The sequence below is a fragment of the Cavia porcellus genome, unplaced genomic scaffold (assembly GCF_034190915.1).
Source record: "Cavia porcellus strain 051 isolate PalLab524CR breed Dunkin Hartley unplaced genomic scaffold, mCavPor4.1 scaffold_1, whole genome shotgun sequence".
Lineage (NCBI taxonomy): Eukaryota > Metazoa > Chordata > Mammalia > Rodentia > Caviidae > Cavia > Cavia porcellus.
In genome coordinates, this window is record NW_026947484.1 from 56,459,790 (window position 1) to 56,477,994 (window position 18,205).

The 18,205-nt window shown below is 43.3% G+C and overlaps 1 long non-coding RNA gene across 1 annotated transcript; it reads left to right on the forward strand.

Annotated features, from left to right (window-relative positions):
* The first annotated feature begins 5,755 nt into the window (after nucleotides 1–5,755).
* Nucleotides 5,756–10,368, forward strand: LOC134475997 (uncharacterized). Its single transcript, XR_010047387.1, has 2 exons — nucleotides 5,756–9,287; nucleotides 9,410–10,368. It is a non-coding gene; the product is annotated as an uncharacterized LOC134475997 (long non-coding RNA).
* The last annotated feature ends 7,837 nt before the right edge of the window (nucleotides 10,369–18,205 follow it).

Below are 18,205 nucleotides of genomic sequence, written 5' to 3' on the forward strand. Positions count from 1 at the left end.
TCTTTTTGAGACAGGGTCTCACTATGCAATTCAAGCTGATCCTCCTGCCTCAGCCTCTGGAGCACTGGCATTGCAAGCGTGTACCACCACACCTGGCCAGAGTTAGGAAGGATGTGAACCAGTAAGTGCTGACACCTGACAGTAGCCAAAGCACTAAGCGATTCAGGTGCGGGAGGCCAATAGGCATTACACTTTGAAATGCATAAAAATATGCAGGCCCCAAACCTTATTCCTAGGGATTTATTCTTGGTAAACAGTCAGGCAAGTGTCTGTGGGACAGGAGTGCTTGTTGCAGCATGGTTTACAATAGCAACAAAATCCACACACACACACACACTGGAATAGTAGGATACAACCACTCAGTATCATGAAGAAGCTCTATACTAACTGATTAGACATCAGAATCTCTAAGAGAGCTTTCCAGAAATGCATGTCCTTGGGCTGCATCTCCAGCGTCTGATTCAGTGCGGCTGGCCTGTCCCCAGGAATCTGAATTTTCCCATCTTCAGAGGAAATTCTGGCAGAGTCAGACTTGAACATCAGCAGCTACTACAGTGTTTCTAGGTGGAACCTCTCCGTGGTGATCTGTCCCTGCCAGCTCAAACCGAAAGGTTCTGCCATGCGGGGCTCAGATGGGCCACTGGTTTCTGCCCTTTATTCCTTTCCTGATTCCCAGTGCTCCCCTTGTCAGAGCACAGAGCCTCCCGTGTCACTCTTGCCCTCTAGATGGTGGCAGCTGCAGCTGGATGCCCACTCAGGGCCCCCTTCCTCACAAAAAGTCCTTCCTCCGCACACCTGAGATCTCAGAGGCGGTGTAATATACTTCCTTTATCTGTTTCTTCTCTAACATCCACATAAATCTCAAGACTTAGTTTTGAGTCCAACTACAAGCGATCAACATTTTTGGATTGCAAGCTTGGAAAGAGTACATGAAATCCTCCAGTCTGAAGGTTACCATAGCAGGTGACGATTTATAGCAGATGGGCACAGTAATGGACCTTACCCTTACCTTTCCCGTAACTTCTACAGAAAAGGAGGCTGGTTAACTCCCAAGTAGGTCTGTCTGTTCCGTATGCCTTCTTTGTCCATTTCTTGAGAATCTTTATGAAGAAGTAGAATCCACAACTTAAACAAATACTCTTTAATAGTTACAACATAAAAATGATTCCAGGTATTACTCTGACGAAAGCATGACTTTCAGGTTCCAAGAATGAAAACAGCAATTTGTCTCCTGAATGAACGGCTCTTTATCCAGAGGAAAAACTTTTGTATGCGGGGAAAACACATGCAAAAGGAAAGTCACTTCATCCTTTAGAGGCAAAGAAAGGAAAAAGCCAGGCAGCCCCAAAGGCTCACCGTTCCCAGAACTTCGTACAGGATGGCACTGTGTTCGTGATGCACCTATTAGCATCAGTAGGGAAAGAGAGTGTCATGGACCAGCTTCATATCCGAGCACCCTGTCTGAGACCAACCGTATGGAACCTTGACCCTTTCCAAGAGTGGCAAGGATTCTACAGTGTTCACAGATAAAATGCAGTAATGTTGGGAATGTACTTTAAAAATGCATAGAAACTGGAAGCGTGTGTTGGGGAGGGTGAACAGGAACAAGAGCTAAACACTGTCATACCCTGCCACTTCCAAAGTACTCAAAGTCTAAGGAGCGTAGTTTAATTAAATCACATGCCTACCTGTGCATTCACAGACCAGAGACCTCGACAGCGGACAAAGTGACCCCTACTTTCTCTTAGGGAAATCTCAGGCTCCAAAATGAGATTGGAAGGGGCCCACACACACATCCGGGAACCTGCAGTAAGGTTTGGCTTTGTGATTTTATTCCAGTATGAACTTGAGTAGTTTCACATCATGGGAGATCTTCAGTGATACATAGCCAGCTGGGATCCAGAAATACTCACCTTTCTCCCCTCAAATCCACACCGAGCAGCCGTCCATTCCAGGGCCTCGGGGGTCCCTCTCAAAGAGAAATATCCAATCGCCACTACCTGTTCAGGGTCAGCTGAGACCCTGGCATTTTCAGTGTGGGAACTTACTTCTCCTCGGAGCCTGTTTTTCCCGTGTTGCTAACCAACGAGTCTGAGCCCATCTAAGGGGTTTTGAAATTATTACGGCCAAGTCCCCATGAGGAGAATTCCATGCCTTTCATTTTCTGAGTCAGTAGGTATTAAGTGGAAACTCTGCCAGGACTTAAGGCCCCCAGATTACTATCTTTTTTTTCCCCTCCACTGTAATTTCAACCAGAGGTCACTCTCATTAAAAAGTCTCTGGGGTCTTTGATAAATACACGGTTGACGCTGGCTGAGAGATCCTTGGCCCTTTCCTGTGGCTGGAGGGTGCCAGCCTCCCAGCTGCTCTCAATTAACATTCCATCGGCTTCTCTGTCACCTCGGCTTAGGCCTGACGGGGTCCCAGGTACGGTCCACTTGGCATCATTTCCGTCACACGGTGTGCTTACCGCGGAGCCATAATCCTTAATGAGGTTCCGTTCGAAAGCAAAACACATTTATTGAGCACTTATAGGAAGATCATGCTAGTCAATGCATATTCCATTCTGATGACATGGAACCTTATTGTTTTAATTAGTGATTGCTATACTTATTTTCTGAATAAACATTGATAGATTTTGTATTACATCATGAGCCCATTTTTAGCCTCTGTTGAAAAATGGCAGGAATGACTTAAAAAAAGAGAGAGAGAAAGGATAAAGGGCAAGAAAGACCACAAAGAAAGAAAAGAAAAGTAATAATAAAATAAATAAGAATAAAGATATGAGAAAACAGAAAGAAAACGTCAAAGTCACGTGAAAAAAATAGAATGACCAGGAACAAAAATGGAATAATTAGAAAAGAAGGGAAATTAAGACAGACAACAGAAAAGAGGAGAGGTGGAGAAGTAAAAGACAGAAATAAAGTGTGGAAAAAAGCAAAGTATTTCTACTTCTTTCAATCTACTAGATAACATCTAGAAAGCTAGAAATTCACTCCGGATACATTGTAGGACAATAAAACTTGCATATATTCATGCATATTTGTGCACGTATGTGGTCCCTGAAGTCACAAATCCTTCCGTGAGGGGCTGGTACAGAAAAAACATTAGGGAAATCCTTGGAGACCCCAAATCACAAAAAAGCTGCATAGAGAGGGTAAGCGAGCTCTGCTGCTGAAAGTTGTCCTGAAAACATGCCAGTCCCTGGTCGCCTAGGACCAGGGACACAGAAGAGAAACCTCAAGCAGGGTCAGAGACCTCCACACAAAGCAAGAGCCCTGTAAGGTGACACCCCTGGTGGGCAACACAAGACCAAAGAACCAAAAACGCCATCGAGGCAAGTTGTACAGAAGCTGGCCTGCCTCAGACAGCCTGGGGCAGAAGTGATATGGGAGAAACACTCCCAATCTGCTACCCATCAGATACGCCAAGTTCCTGATCTCACAGCATCAAGGGGTGAAGTCTCAAACCAAAGGAGGAAGACAGGATGGTTTGATTGGAAATGAGGAGGAGGAGGAGGAGGAGAGCTCCTGGATTTCCAGGAGTTGCCCTGACCAGGTGACCCCCGGTGCCCTCGGTCAGTGTAATTTATACAGCAAAATCATACCATGGGTACAATGCAGGTCAAACTACAATCAGCCATAGGAACAGAAACATGGTTGTTTCACTCATATTGACCCAGTTGGGAAGTGAGGCTCACCTCAAAGGTGCATGAAAAGAACAAAGGAATCCTTGGAAAGGGATGGGTCCAGGGGTTCTGCCCGCCTGCCTGCTTATCTGATGTCTATCTGGGCTCACCGGGCCAGGCAGTGCTAATTACAGTATCATCTCAAGCTGTTATTTATCTCTAAGGAGGCATGCTTGGGACTTCCTCAGAAGCCAAATCCCTTTACATTAATTTCTGTTTAACTTAGCTGTCAATAATAGAGGAAGATGAAAATTCCACCCTAAAGTTTCAACCTGAATCACAATCTGAAGCTGAAATTCTATGGGATACACAAAAAATATAATTAAAGCATTCTTGAGCTGCAAGTGCCTCTAGATAGATCACAAAAGCAAACATCATTCTTTGTAGATTAACGCAACTTAATTAAACCCAGATTCTGGTAAAGTTCTCAGGATAAAGGCCCAAGGCACTTGGGCTCTCAGAGAACACGCAGAGACACAAACACCAGGAGAAACAGTAGACTGAGACTTGTACCTATGAATATTGAATACCTAAGAACATCAAAAACTAATATAAATAACTGTGTTTGGTAGGTTTTGGTATGTCATCTCCACTTTGGGAACCTCCTTGGGCCCTGTCCAGAGATACTAACACTGTCTCCAGATGCTAACCAGCCAGCAGCAATTCAAAACAGGGCCTGAGGAAGAAATTCCTTCACAGGCTCTCGGGCTGGGGAGAATTCAGAGTCATCCTCTCCAATCCTATGCCATGTACAACAGTCTCCATGAAACCTTTCTAAAGTCTTTGTCCAGTGGGTAACTGTGAGGTCCCTCCCAGCCATGCAATGGTCAGCAGCCTTCAGAGCTGTCCTGCTTTCATGGCTCAAGTCAGCAGTACTTCAGCTGTTCATTACCACAGCGTCTGCGGACAGCACCCTAGCAGGGTGTGGGACAATGTTAGAAATTCTGTCCAGGACCAAGTGTCAGGCAGATGAAACCACTTTTGAAAGCCAATGATGTGGAGTCACAGGAGGGGGATTTCAGGCTCTGAGTCCCACTGACACATTCTTGTGATCTGGAGGTTCCTCAGTTCAGACCAACAGAGGGCATTCACATCTCTCATTAAAAATCAGGTTGGGCATGGTGGGGCATGCCTGAAATTCCAGCACTAGATAGGCCGAGGCAGGAGGATAGCTGTGATTTTGAGATCAGCCTGGGCTATAAAACAAGTTCAAGGTCAGCTTGAACTGCATAATGAAACCTTGTCTCAAAAAGAAACTTGAAGGAGAAAAAATGATTTAGCCAAAAACAAGTAAAGGTCTTGGAATTAAGAAAGAGCTGACAAGAAAGCTAGAAATTACAAAGATACTGAAGACAACACAGCGTAAAGAAAGAAGCAGCCTGGAAAGCTGAGCCCAGCTCCCAGGGGAGGACCTGACCTGAAAGCACAAGACAGCAGCCCCAGGGAGAAGCCACAGACAGGGCCAGCAGTGCTAGCCCCAAGAAAAGCCTCCAGTGACTGTGAAATGCAAAGACAGCCCGGGGCTCACTCTGAAAGTGACTCCTTCTACTTGGCAGGCTAGAGTTGGAGAAGAAATTCACTGCCATACTCACCGTATTTGTTCAATCAGGAGTCATTCGGGAAGGGATCGATTGCACAGGACTGAACTACAGAACAACTATTTATACGTCATGGTTTCTGGACTCACCCTATTGCCGTGATTGGGTGGGAGACAGCCTCAAGGGAAAGTTATGGAGAGGCGACAGGCTAGAGCTGGGAAGGACACCGAGGGCTCACCTTTTATGATAAGAAGCTGGGCTGGTCACATGTGGTTTTTAGAGGGGACTAAGTCGGAAAGCACTGAATTATTAATTCTAGAAGACCACACACACACACACACACACACACACACACACACACACACACACACACACCGTGCCCCACTGCCAGCATCCAGCACAGAGCTGAGTGGTCACCACAGCCCAGGGTGCATGGACAGAGCAGCTTCAGAAGAAAGGGGACACCTCACAAACCAGGGAGCCAAAAGCTAAGTGAGGCTGTGTGCTCGGGGACACAGAGAGACGCGGGAACTGGGAGCAGCTGGCCTGAATGCAGCCAGAAGGCAGATATCATCGCCAATCCTGCCCAGCAGGGAGACAGGAAAGGGCCCAGCGCTCACATACCAAACTGCGAGTGTGCAAACCGGCTAGGGCTTAGCAGTAGACTCGCTGACCCTCTGCCATGTCTGGTAGATTCCCACAATGCAGAACCTGGAAAGAAACGACTCATTCAGAAACCAGGAAGTAGTCTTTTAACTCCTTTCCCTTCTTCTCTGTTGTTTTTTGGGAGGACTGGGTTTTCCTTTTCATTTTACTTGTCTTTTTCTCTTTGTTTTCCTTCTTTTCTATGTTTTCTCATTTGTTCTTTTCTGTTACTTATACCTTATTTTCTTTTGCTTTTTAATTACATACTTTATCTCACTGCTATCTGCTCCTTATCTTTCTGGTTTTTAAATTTTACTTCTTTTATTTTACATCTTTCAACTCCTTTGACTTTTATCAGTACTCCTATTCACTAACGCTTAGATACTCAGTTGACACTATGCTTTTATTGTTGAATTATTTTCTATTGTTAATACCTGCATACTGTTGCAGTCAGTAGACATTTATTTTAATATTCACTTTATCTTTACATCTATATTATTATTACAACTCTCTTCCATTGTAAGGGTGATATATACTGTTGCATGTATCAGTATACTGGTTCTTATATGTCAGTATCTAGGTGGTCTTTAGCTTGGTATTGTTGCTGATTTCTTTCCTGTTACCACTGGTGACATAGTTGCTGCTCTTACTTGGTTTTTATTGTATGCCTCTCTGTTTTATCTTTGTGGCACCAGCAGTGATTTGGTTCATTTCTGGAGAATTAGGGAGGCACCAGCATCACTACTGTTATTCATTCTGAAGGAGCCTAGCTCTTTACTTTCCCACCAGCAACAAAGAAGAAGAGTTCCCTTTCCCCTGCAGCCTTGCCAGCATTTTGTATTATTTGATTTCTTGATGGTGCTGCTCTTTCTGGAGTAAGATGTTTTAATTTGCATTTCTCTAGTGGCCAGATATATTGGAAAATCTTTTCATGTATTTGTTGGCCATTTGTACTTCTTCTCCTGAGAAATGTCTATTTATTCCAGTTGCTTGTGTTTTGACTGAGTCTTTTATTTGGGAGGGTCTAATTTTTTTAGTTCTTTGTACATGAGAGATATTAGTCCTCTGCCTGAGGAGTATCTTACAGAAAATTTTTTCTCATTCTGTAGACTGTCTCTTCACTCAATTGCTTGTTTCCTTTGCTGCGCAGAAGAATTTAGCTTGATATCATCCCCTTTGTGGATTTGTGATGTTACATCTTGTGTAAGTGACCTTCTGTTGAGAAAATCTTTGCCTACGCCTATGCCTTCAGGAATTTCACCTATGTCACCTTCCCGGAGATTGTTTCTCTTTTAATGCCTAGATCTTTGATTTACCTTGATTTTAATTTAGTGCTGTGAGATGTATCGGAATAGATTTGTCTGCATTTGTATAGGCAATTATCCCAGTAGCAATTATTAAACAGGTACCTCTTCTCCAGTGTAGGTTTTTGGCCCCTTTGTCAGAGATCAGGCTGCTGAATGTTCCTTAAGTAAAAACAGCGATTTCAAAAAAGGCTTCAAAAGGTTTCATTATTTGTCTTATTGACAAGCTGAGTACTGGATTATGAATTGAAAATTGTTTCCATCAGAATTTTAAAAGTACTTCTCTACTATCTTCTTATTTTATTTGTTGAAGCAGAGAAGGCATTTGCTTTGCGAATTCTTGATTGTTTCTCTGTGACTTTATTATGTGGTTTATGTGAGAATTCAAAAACAATGGATGTGTCAAATAATAGGTTAATTTATTCATATTGTTTCATTCATGTCAAATAATAAAACATGTCCATATAATTTAGCCATTAAAACTCATGTTTTATAAAAAAGATACCATCATAACAAATTCATCACGATAAAAAGATATGTATCAATATTTGAAACTACTGGATATTAATTCACCAAAATGTAAAAGTGACATTGCTAACTGAAGAAATTTAAAGTGTCACTTTTATTTAGAGTTTATTAAGAACATCCTGAAGTCTGTGTTCATTTTTACAGTTGGATTTGACATGTATGTCTTAGTAAAGTCAATAATAAATGTTAATAAAAATAAAGGATCAGATTAAAGCTTTATAAATGGATTTTAAATCTCATATCATCACTTTATCATAAATATTTTATAACTTACAGCAAAATTAAAAATTTGTCAGTCAACAACTGTATCCCACTACCAGATTACATCGGCAGAATCTCACTAAACTTTCTTCATCTGCCCATCCTCTATCTATCCTTTTGCTACTGCATTTTTTTCTTATTTTGGGGGTAACTCAAAATAGGTAATATGTATCTATGTATCTCTCTCTAAATATTTCAGCAGGCATATTATTAACTAGAATTCAATACTGTTTGTAGAACTTTGAAGGTAAAATTTAAATACAGTAAACTTTACCAGTCTGAAGTATGTATTTACTCAGCTTTGACAAGTGGCTAATACTGCATAACCTCCACTGTTGTTTAGATAAAACACTGCTGTTTCGTTTAAAATGTAGTGAGACACAGACAACAAAACAAGTGCATTCAGCTCCCTCCACCCCTTAGCTGTAACTGTCACATGCGTTACATCTGTATACATTGTAAACCTTTTAGTGTGGCAGTGTTTTGTGTAAAACTATAATCAGCAATATTTTGCTTACCAATTCTAATGCTCCCCTTCCCTGTCTCTTCCTCCCTACTCTACATCTTCTCTCCTTCCTCCCTTCCTTCTTTTTTCTCCTTCCTTGCCTCCTCTCCTCTCTCTCCTCCCTTTTTCCCTCTCTCCTTTCTTTCTGAGTCAAATTTCCTTCTGGGCTTATTTCCGCTCTTCCTGAGCTCCCTTTAGCAACTCTTCCGGGGCAGATCTGCTGATAAGAAGCTCTCTGAATTCTCTTTTAATTTTCTATCTGAATATTGTATTTATTGAAGAATATTTTGGGGACTATAGAATTTGGTGGTGGGATTTTTGTTTAGCTTTGTTTTTGTTTGTTTATTCTTGAGGCTCCTTACAGTGTCGTCTGGTCTCAGTCTTTCTGATGAGGGCTTAGTTAGTTGTCACTCAAAATTATTTTTGCCCTACCCATAATTTGGGTTTTTTCCCCCTGGCTGTTTTCTGGACTTTTTCTCACTATTTTTGGATTTCAGAAGTTTGTGCTGTGACTTGGCATTTGCTGAATTTTTTCAACTATAAATTTATAATGTACACAAAAATTGGAGAAATTTGGGAGACTTCTAAAACTATATTTCTTTCTGTCCCATCCTCTTTTATTTCTCTCTTCTGGAGTTTTTATTGTACATATCACAAGCATCTGGATATTTTATCAGAGACATCTGAGGATCTTTTTCCTTTTTTTGTCTTTTTTTAAATCATTTGCCTATAAGCTAATTCTGTAAGTTTATTTCTGTAAGTTTATTCCAAGTCCTATGACTCTTTCCTCTGAAGCTACCTCCTGTTACGCCCATAAAGTGAGTTTTTGTATTTCAGATAATTTAATCTTCAGTTCAAGAATTTCATGTTTAATTCTTAGTGGGGTTTACTTCTTTGCCGAAATATCCTGTCTTTTCTTTTTTAATTTTTTTTTAAGCAGTACTGGGGATCGAACTCATGACCATGCGTGTTATGGTTTGAAAACTGGTGGTCAACTTAACGTCAGCTGGATTACATCAGCATGCATTGAGAGAAGATGCTTCACCTGAGGAGGGTTGCCAGGATAAATAGGTGGAGAAGAAGAAAGGTGTTGGCAGGGATTGAGGCGTAAAGGAGGCATTGTGGGTTCTCTTACGAGTTGCTGTCTGAGCTGTTGGTTCTCCTGGAGAAGCTTTGGTCTTCACATCGAGCATTGCTTCCTGGCTCCGGAGGGGAAGACATGTGCTGCCTGGTCTCCAGGATGAACTCATCACGCAGCTTCCTGGAACGTACCCGGCTGTGCTTGTTGTCGGAGGAGCTCGGGGCCTCCGTGTCACTGAGGACAGCTATGGTGGCTTTCAGGACAGCCCCGCTCTTTGTTGTGAGTGTGACTTCTCGGCTCCAGTGTAGAACTCTCATCCCAGTAGCACAGCTCCTTTATCCTGCTGGCATAGACTTTCTGGCTTCCACCGATGACCCTTGGGTCTTCCTGGCACGAATCCGTAAAAGAGACTGGCGTGTGTCCTTCTTGTGGGCTCTGGACCTCCAGTTGGACTCGTGGAGGCCTTGTTCTGAGCTCTGGGTTTTTATCTGGACTCATGTGGGACATTGCCGTGGGGTTTAGACTCTTGACTAAATAATCTATGTCGTTGGTGTTGCGGATAGATTTCCTGCATTCTCCTGTGTTAATTTCCAGTGACCATTATAAAAATATTATAAACTCCATGTCCTGATCTGAATTCTTCTCTGTGTACAACCCCTGACTACAGCAACGCGCTTGCAAGGCAGGCACTTATGCCACTGAGCTAAATCCCCAGCCCCCGCGTCCTTTTATTTACCAGAAGTGCATTTTCCTTTATGTCATTATGTATAGTTACAATAGCTACTTTAAAATATTTGCATGCTATTTTCAAGAACTTATCATCTCTAGTGTCAAGAGTCATTTTTCTTCAAAATCGGTAATGTTTTTACTTTTATTATGTTGAGCAATTTTAGATTGTATCTGAAGACATGGTGAACATTTGGTAGGAGTTTGACTTCTGTTACATTCTTCAAAAAAGTGCTACTTTGTTTTGTTTTCAGCAAGTGAGTAACTTTGTTATGCTTACACTGTAAACTCTTGTTTCTTGGGCAGTAGCCCAAATCTCAGATCAGTTATTTTACCCTTAAATAAGCTGCTTAGAATGTGACCCATCCATGGAGAGCTCAGAGACCAACAAAGATGTCAGCATCATCTTCCCACAGAACTTTTGGTTTCCCTTCTGTAGCTTTCTGTTGCGAGGATTTCCCCTTCACTTTCCAGCGGCTGTGGTTACACTGAATGGCATTCTCTGCTTCTCTGGCAAATCACCCAATTCCAGCTACCCCATATGTCTGCCTTGAGGCCAAGCTCTGTAAAAACCCAGAAAAGTCACATTTTGCTGTTCTCTTCTCTCAAATGCCAACCTTTCTCCAGAACCCATGGCCCTCGGGGCACTGGTTTTGTTTCATTTTGCTTTTTTATTCAGAACTCACAGTTACTATCTATGCCAGGACCAGTCTAAAAAGGAACATAATCAAACACTATTGAAGTCAGCCACAGTTGTGGAAAGTTTTAGTTTTCTATGGTAAAGATTACGTTACCATATCTTGCACAAGGAACAAGAATTATTCCTATAGTCAGGAAAGACGTTTATTTGTTTTTAAAATTGTATTACTATTGTATCACAAATGAAAAGTTACTATACCAAAATAGTTAAGCTTTACCTTGATACAGCAAATTGGAAGGGATACAGAAATTATTTAGAAAATGACAGTGTAACTTTGAGGAGAGTGAAGCAGAGGTAAAAGTTATACAGCAGAATTCATACTACAGACCAGGGAAGTCTCCAAGGCAAAGGTCACCCCAGTCCACGCCGAGCCCCTCAGCAGGAGCTGGGAGAAAGCAATCCAGAGCTTACCTGTGAGTTAATATTTTCACCTCTGGGCTTCCTTGTTAACACTTACCTTTTCTGTCCTGGTGCAAGTCCTTCTCTTCCTAATGAGCTTGATCTCCAGTTCGCTCCAGCGCATCTCTCTCCTCTTTTGATAAACATTTCAGCAGATAGGAGCAGACTTCCTCCTTCCACAGTAAACTCACATCTCTCTGTTCATTAGTGAGGAAAAGAGCTATCAGAAACCCTCTCGCCTTGGGTGACTCATTTCCTTTCTCAGGTTTTCTCTCATTCACCTGAAAAACAAGGACCATGAACTAGCAGATCTTTAGGTCTCTGTCGTGAAATTTTCAGACCTTGAAGAAAAGCCTACAAAATAGGAGTGTGCGTGGAGCACAGTTCTAAGTTAATCTTCCCTTTAAAGCTTGCTCTCCTATACCATAATGGGGTATCGTGAATGACAGAAGAATCCATTAGAGGGGAGTAAAACATTAACCCAGAGCATAACCCTGCAAGGGTGGGAATTCTGGGGAAATTGTCACTGTCCCCTGAAGTCTTTTGTTCCCCAGGGTTCCACTTCATTGCTTTGAAAACACAAGGCTGTAATGGAACCAACATTTCCATGTGGAAACCTGATGTGCGGAATCAAACCCCAAGCCTAGGGCTAGGCAGCCTTTGTCCTCTTTAAGGGACTTGCTAATGTGGCAAGAGCTGTTACCCAGCACAGGAAACCCCACTCCAGGTCTGGTGTGAGTTACGCTAGCTAGCGAAAAGATTCCTTCAACCTTAATTCAGAGGAGAAGCTTTATCCTGACCACCACGTCCAGCTGAAAGACAGGAGTGACTGCAGGGTCCTGACTCTTGAGTGGTTTAATATCTAAAGAGACCTCTGAACCTTGCCTGGGTTCCAGGTTCCTTGTACCTCAAAAGATGCAGAAAGAGTCCTTAGGTGAGGGTCCCTCTCATTAAGATAATTAGAGATCACTAGTCTATCAGCTTAATGCCTTTACTTTGAAGAACTAGAGTTTTAACATAATTAGTGTATCTTGTTTTCTATAGCGAATTTTTAAAAGATCTGGACCCTGGTTCCTGTTCCCAGGGTGCCAGTTTCAAGGTTGAGATGGGAGGTTAGAGGCAGGATAAGGAATGGGGTACCCTACAGGGATCCACTGGAGAAGCTGCTAGGAGGGCTAGGCACTGGGAGGCCCGGGCACTGGGAGGCCCGGGCACTGGGAGACCCGGGCATTGGGAGACCCAGGCATTGGGAGGCCTGGGCATGTGCCTGTTCTTTTGATTTCTGATTCTGGAGGTTTCCTACTTTCTTAGCTTCCTGGAAGTTTCAGATTATGAAGTAGAGATACTATTAGTTCTGGAGTCAACTGGACAAGTTTATCAATTAATTGATTTCTGCGTGATCTGTAGCTATTTATGCAGACATTTTCTGAGTCTCAATATGTGATAAAGACCTCTGATTATTAGAGACAAAAACCCAGTTCAAATTGGGTTAAGCATACAATGTCATTAGATCTCATCTCCCTTCTCCCCCGGCTTCGCTGTGCTGTCTGTCCTGTCTTCTCTTTCCACCTAATTCTAGAGTACCCATATTTCTAATTGCTCCCTTTATTTGGCCAATGGAGGATTTCAAAATTGACCCCTCCCCCAAAAAGTTTCCTTTTTAAAAACAACTGTATAGAAAATTTTAGAGAAAGACTAATTTTCTTACTTTGAGTCTGTGGCATCTCAATCCAGGCCAAATCAGACTCAAAGTAAGATACCTGATACCTGAATCTTCTGGGTTGAATTAATGGTCTTGGCACTCTGGAGTTTATTATCTAAAGTCAATGACAGCTGCATATGGTAAAAACAAAACAAAAATACAAAAAAATGTTAACACACGATCTAAGTTAAGCACTGAACGAGGAGTTGAACTGATAGAAATATTTATCTGTAACAACTGCTACTATTGGCATATATGGACAGCTCAATGAGGCTGGGCCATTTTGGACATATACAGGCTGAATGTCCCCTATCCAAATTGCTTGGTGTCATGGATTAACTAATGGCCAACTCAGAGCATCCAGCTGGACTGGATCAGCGTGGTGCGGGGTGTGGAGGGCCCACCTGAGGATCGTTGCCATCAGCATAAAAGGAGATCCGTAGGGAAGATGGTGTGCTGTGGATTCTCCTGGAGAAGCTTGTTGCCCTGGCTTTCCTGATAAGAACCTGGCTATTCTCATCATTGGAAGAGCTGGGCTGCTGATACTGGCTGCAGTTCTTTTCGGGGGAGCCCTGGTCTTCACCTTGAGCATCGCTTCCTGGCTCCAGCGCAGCTCCCTCAGCCTGCTGGCACAGATCCTTCATCTGCTGGTACAGACTTTCTAGCTTCCACCGCTGACCTTTGGGCCTTCCCAGTACAGATCATTGATACAAGCTTGCATGAGTCATTGTTATGGGCTCTAGATCTTCAACTGGACTCGTGCAGGACATTGCCGTAGGACTGAGGTCCTCAGCTGGATTGTTTGGGTCTCTAGTACACGAGCAGATCTCCCTCACTCTCGAATTTGACTCTTTGGCTGACTGTCATAAAATCATGTTGTAAATCGTGTGTCCTGTATGAAACATTTTGCTCGTAAACCCTGACTACAACACTTGGGATCAGCACTGCTTCAAATTTTGAATTTTTCACTTTAGTGATGCTGAACCTGTGCCACAACTGATTTGGAATTAACAGTGGTAAAAACTGTTTCATGTGCTTTTTGAAGACAGTGCTGTATAGGTTACAGGGGTGTAGAAAAATCAAAACAGAACCTGTAAATGGGTCCTTGACGAAGGTTCTTTGTAGAAAGGACAGAGGCAGAGCCCATAGCAGGGACCCTAGGGCCAGCGCAGCAGAGCTGACCCCATGAGTGGGGAGAAAACCTGGTCTTCGAGGAGAGACGCTGCAAAGCAGCACCCCTCAGTGCGTCCCTTGAGCTGGCTCCAGGTGGTGAGGGTAGCGATCTGCAGTGAGTGATCATAAAAGCTGACAGTACTTAGAAACTTTCATAAAAATTTCACATTACAGCCAAGCGTGCAATCAGTTTATTTTACATCCATAATAAAACAGAAATGAAAACAGCAAGAAAATCTGTTCCTCCGCGGTGGGTGGGTTGAGAAGCAGTGTGGGCAGAGGTTGCCTTTTGCTAAGGGACTCGGTCAGGGAAGTAAACCCGGTCTCCAGATCCTTGCCCGCTGTCTCTGGCCAGCACTCCCTACCTTGGCCCCACCTAACAAAGCCCTGTTGCAGTGCAAACCTCAGAGCTCCAGGCATGGGAGGGTGGAGGGGGTGCAAGCTGCTCGCTTCCCGTTCCAGTTCTCTTGGATCCAGAGCTGTTCCTGTAACATCTCCACTTTGATTTATACTTCAGTGCTATCAGTCTATGCTCTTAGAGCAGAAATACCTTCCCTTCACTCGGCTGCTCATAGCCGTGCTACACTGAAGGCTTGGGGGGCCCTGGGAGGAAGAACAGAGGCAGTGAGAGCAGTCTGCTTCTGCTGTCTCCTTCCTGAAGGGCAAGGAACACAGGACACGCAGGAGCAGCAAACAGCTGCAGGTTCCTCTGTGCCAGCACAGCCTGGCTGCTCTGGGGGATTCACCCAGCAGCTGCCCATCTTACCAAGTTCATGGTGCCCCTGTTCTGGGTCAAGTGGGCCACAGGAAGTATTCACTGGAGGAGGTGGAGGCCAGAGGGAAGGGGCTGCTCCTTTACTGAATTCGTACTAACCCAGATGCCATTGCAAAGGGGCTTGGAGGAGCTGAGTCCAGTCTGTGTCAGCAGAGCTCTGGCTTGTGGACAGCAGCTCTGGCCAGGGCACGAGGGTTGTGACTTGCTTAGGTTTTTCCCTCAAGTCCAAGACTCAGAGACCTCAGAGGCTCAAGTCAGGGCATCCAGGAGGACAGGACGGAGACAGGGAGGTCAGGTGCCAAGCACTAGTGCGTATGAGGGCAGGGAGTCCGGGGCAGTGAAGAGGAAGGGACAGAGTGGGCAGTCACCAGGAGAAAGACCAGCAGGGGACACCGCTGTCCTGGTCACCGTTCCCTGGGGTTAGGGAGGTTGTCCCTGCTGGCCCCCCACATTGGTTATAGATTATCTGCATAGGGTCACCCCATAGGTGTAGGGGGTGGATTGTTTTCACTCTGTCCAGGTTTTCATTTTTAATGTTAAAGATCAGATCTATTGTTCATATGGTTTATAGTTTTCAATATAAAGGGTACAGACTAGAGGATATAAAACTCCCCCACCTATGTGGAGTGAGGACTGTTTATTCATCTCTACCTGGATGCTTGGAGCCCGAGGAAATGAACTAGACAATCAGGACCAGAGGTGGAAGTGGGCTTTCCCTGGCCGCTGGCCCCTAGGCAACATTCACTGTTTTAAACTGTGTTCTTGCTCAGGAACAGATTCTCCCCATAGGCAGGGACCCCTACACAGTGAAAGCACAGAGCAGGCAGCCAGTGCTGCCCTGGCCTCCCTCCACGCCTCTCCAAGCCGGGTCTGCGCTGACCAACGGTGACTGTTCCCATGTAGGACTTTCCACAGATGTCTCAGCTCCTCCCGGTGTACACAGTGGCTGCCACCGTCCTCCTCCCCACCGGTGCCACTGCCCACCCGGGTGCTTCATGGGAAAGCCAGAGCTCGAAGTAAGTTAGAGCCAGGGATTCCAGACCAGCTTCAGTGAGAGGTCTGGGACAAGGGAACACGATGCATTCCTGTAAATGGAAACCAGGCCTCCCACTTAGGGGTGCATCTTGATGGAGAGAGCACATCTGTGCCCCAGAAGAGGCTGTGTATGAAACACATCCAAGAGGGCTCACTTGCTCTGGTTTTTCTCCAGAAGAAACATGCATCTTGGGTTTGTTCTTATACAATGGATCCAATGATCCATGGGCTTCAGAAATTGGCAGCAGAGGAAAAGAGGGCAGAAAAACTGTTTTGTCTCTTACAAACCCACAGAGAAGCCTCTTGTGATGACAAAATAGTTGCTCCAAAGGAGGTCAGCCTTCGCCTGCTGGAACCATTGAGGACCAGGCTGTCGATGGTAAAGCAACTGTGTGCCTTGAAAAAAATGGGGTACTGCAGAGCTGGCTTAATAAATGGCACATTTGCCATTATAGGTCAGTCCTTTGGGTGCCAGGAGACATCACTTCTTTATTGTATAATCAATTATTCTTGCTGGAAAATGAGCATTGAATGACATCCATTGGTCTGGTTCCCAAGAGCCTCTGGCCTGCAGGGTGCTCTGAGAGCACAAGGTGACACTGATGTCATGGCCACTTACCTGTGCATGCTCTGTAAGCCCCCTCAGCCTGCAGACTGGCTGGGGGCTCTGGGACGCAAGAGGAAGCAGATGTTTGACTTTGATCTGAGGCCGATGTGAAAAGCTAGAGGGGTACAAACTTTCAACTCACAGGTTTCTCTTTGTGGCCACAAATTTTATTTCAGTTACAGCAATACTTTGGTTTCTCTGTGGGATGAGGGGCAAAATATCTTCATTTTTTTAATTTTAAAAAGATTAAGATAAAAGAGGACATAACAAAACAGGTCAGAACAATTTAAGCAACATAGTATTTCACCATAAGACAACCCAACATAACAGTAGCTACCATAATGTCTCTTTCCTTGAAATATTTGAGTATACCTTCATACACTATAGTATCAAACATAACAAAATAGTATAAAACTATTCAAGAGAATAAAAGTATTACAGGGCATTCAGAACCAAACAACAGAAAATGAACAATGGTTACTGTATTATCTCCTTCTCCATGAAAAATTTTGTTTATACTATCACACATAATAAAATCCAGTAAGATACAACATGATAGAACCGATGGAGACAGAAGAACAAAAGCATGGTAGGACTTCAAAACAAAATGATATTAAATCAGCCCTGGCTATTATAATATCTTATTTTCTTCAAAATAGCTGTTCATACCATCACAGACAATAAAATCAAACAACCCAGGATAAAACTATTCCAACTAATGAATGAAAATATTATAAGGCTTCAAAGCAATGTAATGGTAAATCATGATTACCATATACTTTTGCTGCTTTTTTTTTTAATATTAGTACCAGATTGAACTCATGACCATGCGCTTGCAAAGCAGGCACTCATGCCATTGAGCTAAATCCCCAGCCAAGATTACCATATACTTTTATGTATTCTTAATATTTTTTACACCAGGAGGACTATACAGTATTTATACATGTGAGTTGATTTATTTAGCTTATGAGTATGGTCTCAAGTTGTGTCCATTTATTTATAAATATCTCAATGTGATCATTCTTTATACATGAGTAGTACTCCATTGTATAAAAATACCACAACTTTTTTATCCATTCCTCAGCTGATGGACACTTAGGTTGTTTCCAAGATCTGGCTATTACATATTGTGCTGCTATACACATGAGTGAACATATATTACTGTGGTATGATGTTTTCAGTTTCTCTGGGAATATGCCTAGAAGCGGAATAGCTGGATCAAATGGGACTTCCAATTCCAGCTTTTTGAGAAATCTCCAGACTGACCTCCACAATAGATGCACCAGTCTACACTCCCACCAACAGTGCAGGAGAGTTCCTTTTTCTCCACAGCCTCTCCAGCATTTGTTGGTGGTAGTTTTCTTGATCCTGGACATTCTTTCTGGAGTAAGATAGAATCTCAGTGTGGTTTTAATTTGCATCTTTCTAATAAGTAATGATGATGAAAATGTTTTCATGTATTTATTTGCCATTTGTATTTCTTCATCTGAGAACTGTATATTCATCTCAGATGCCCATTTTTGCATTGGATCTTTGAA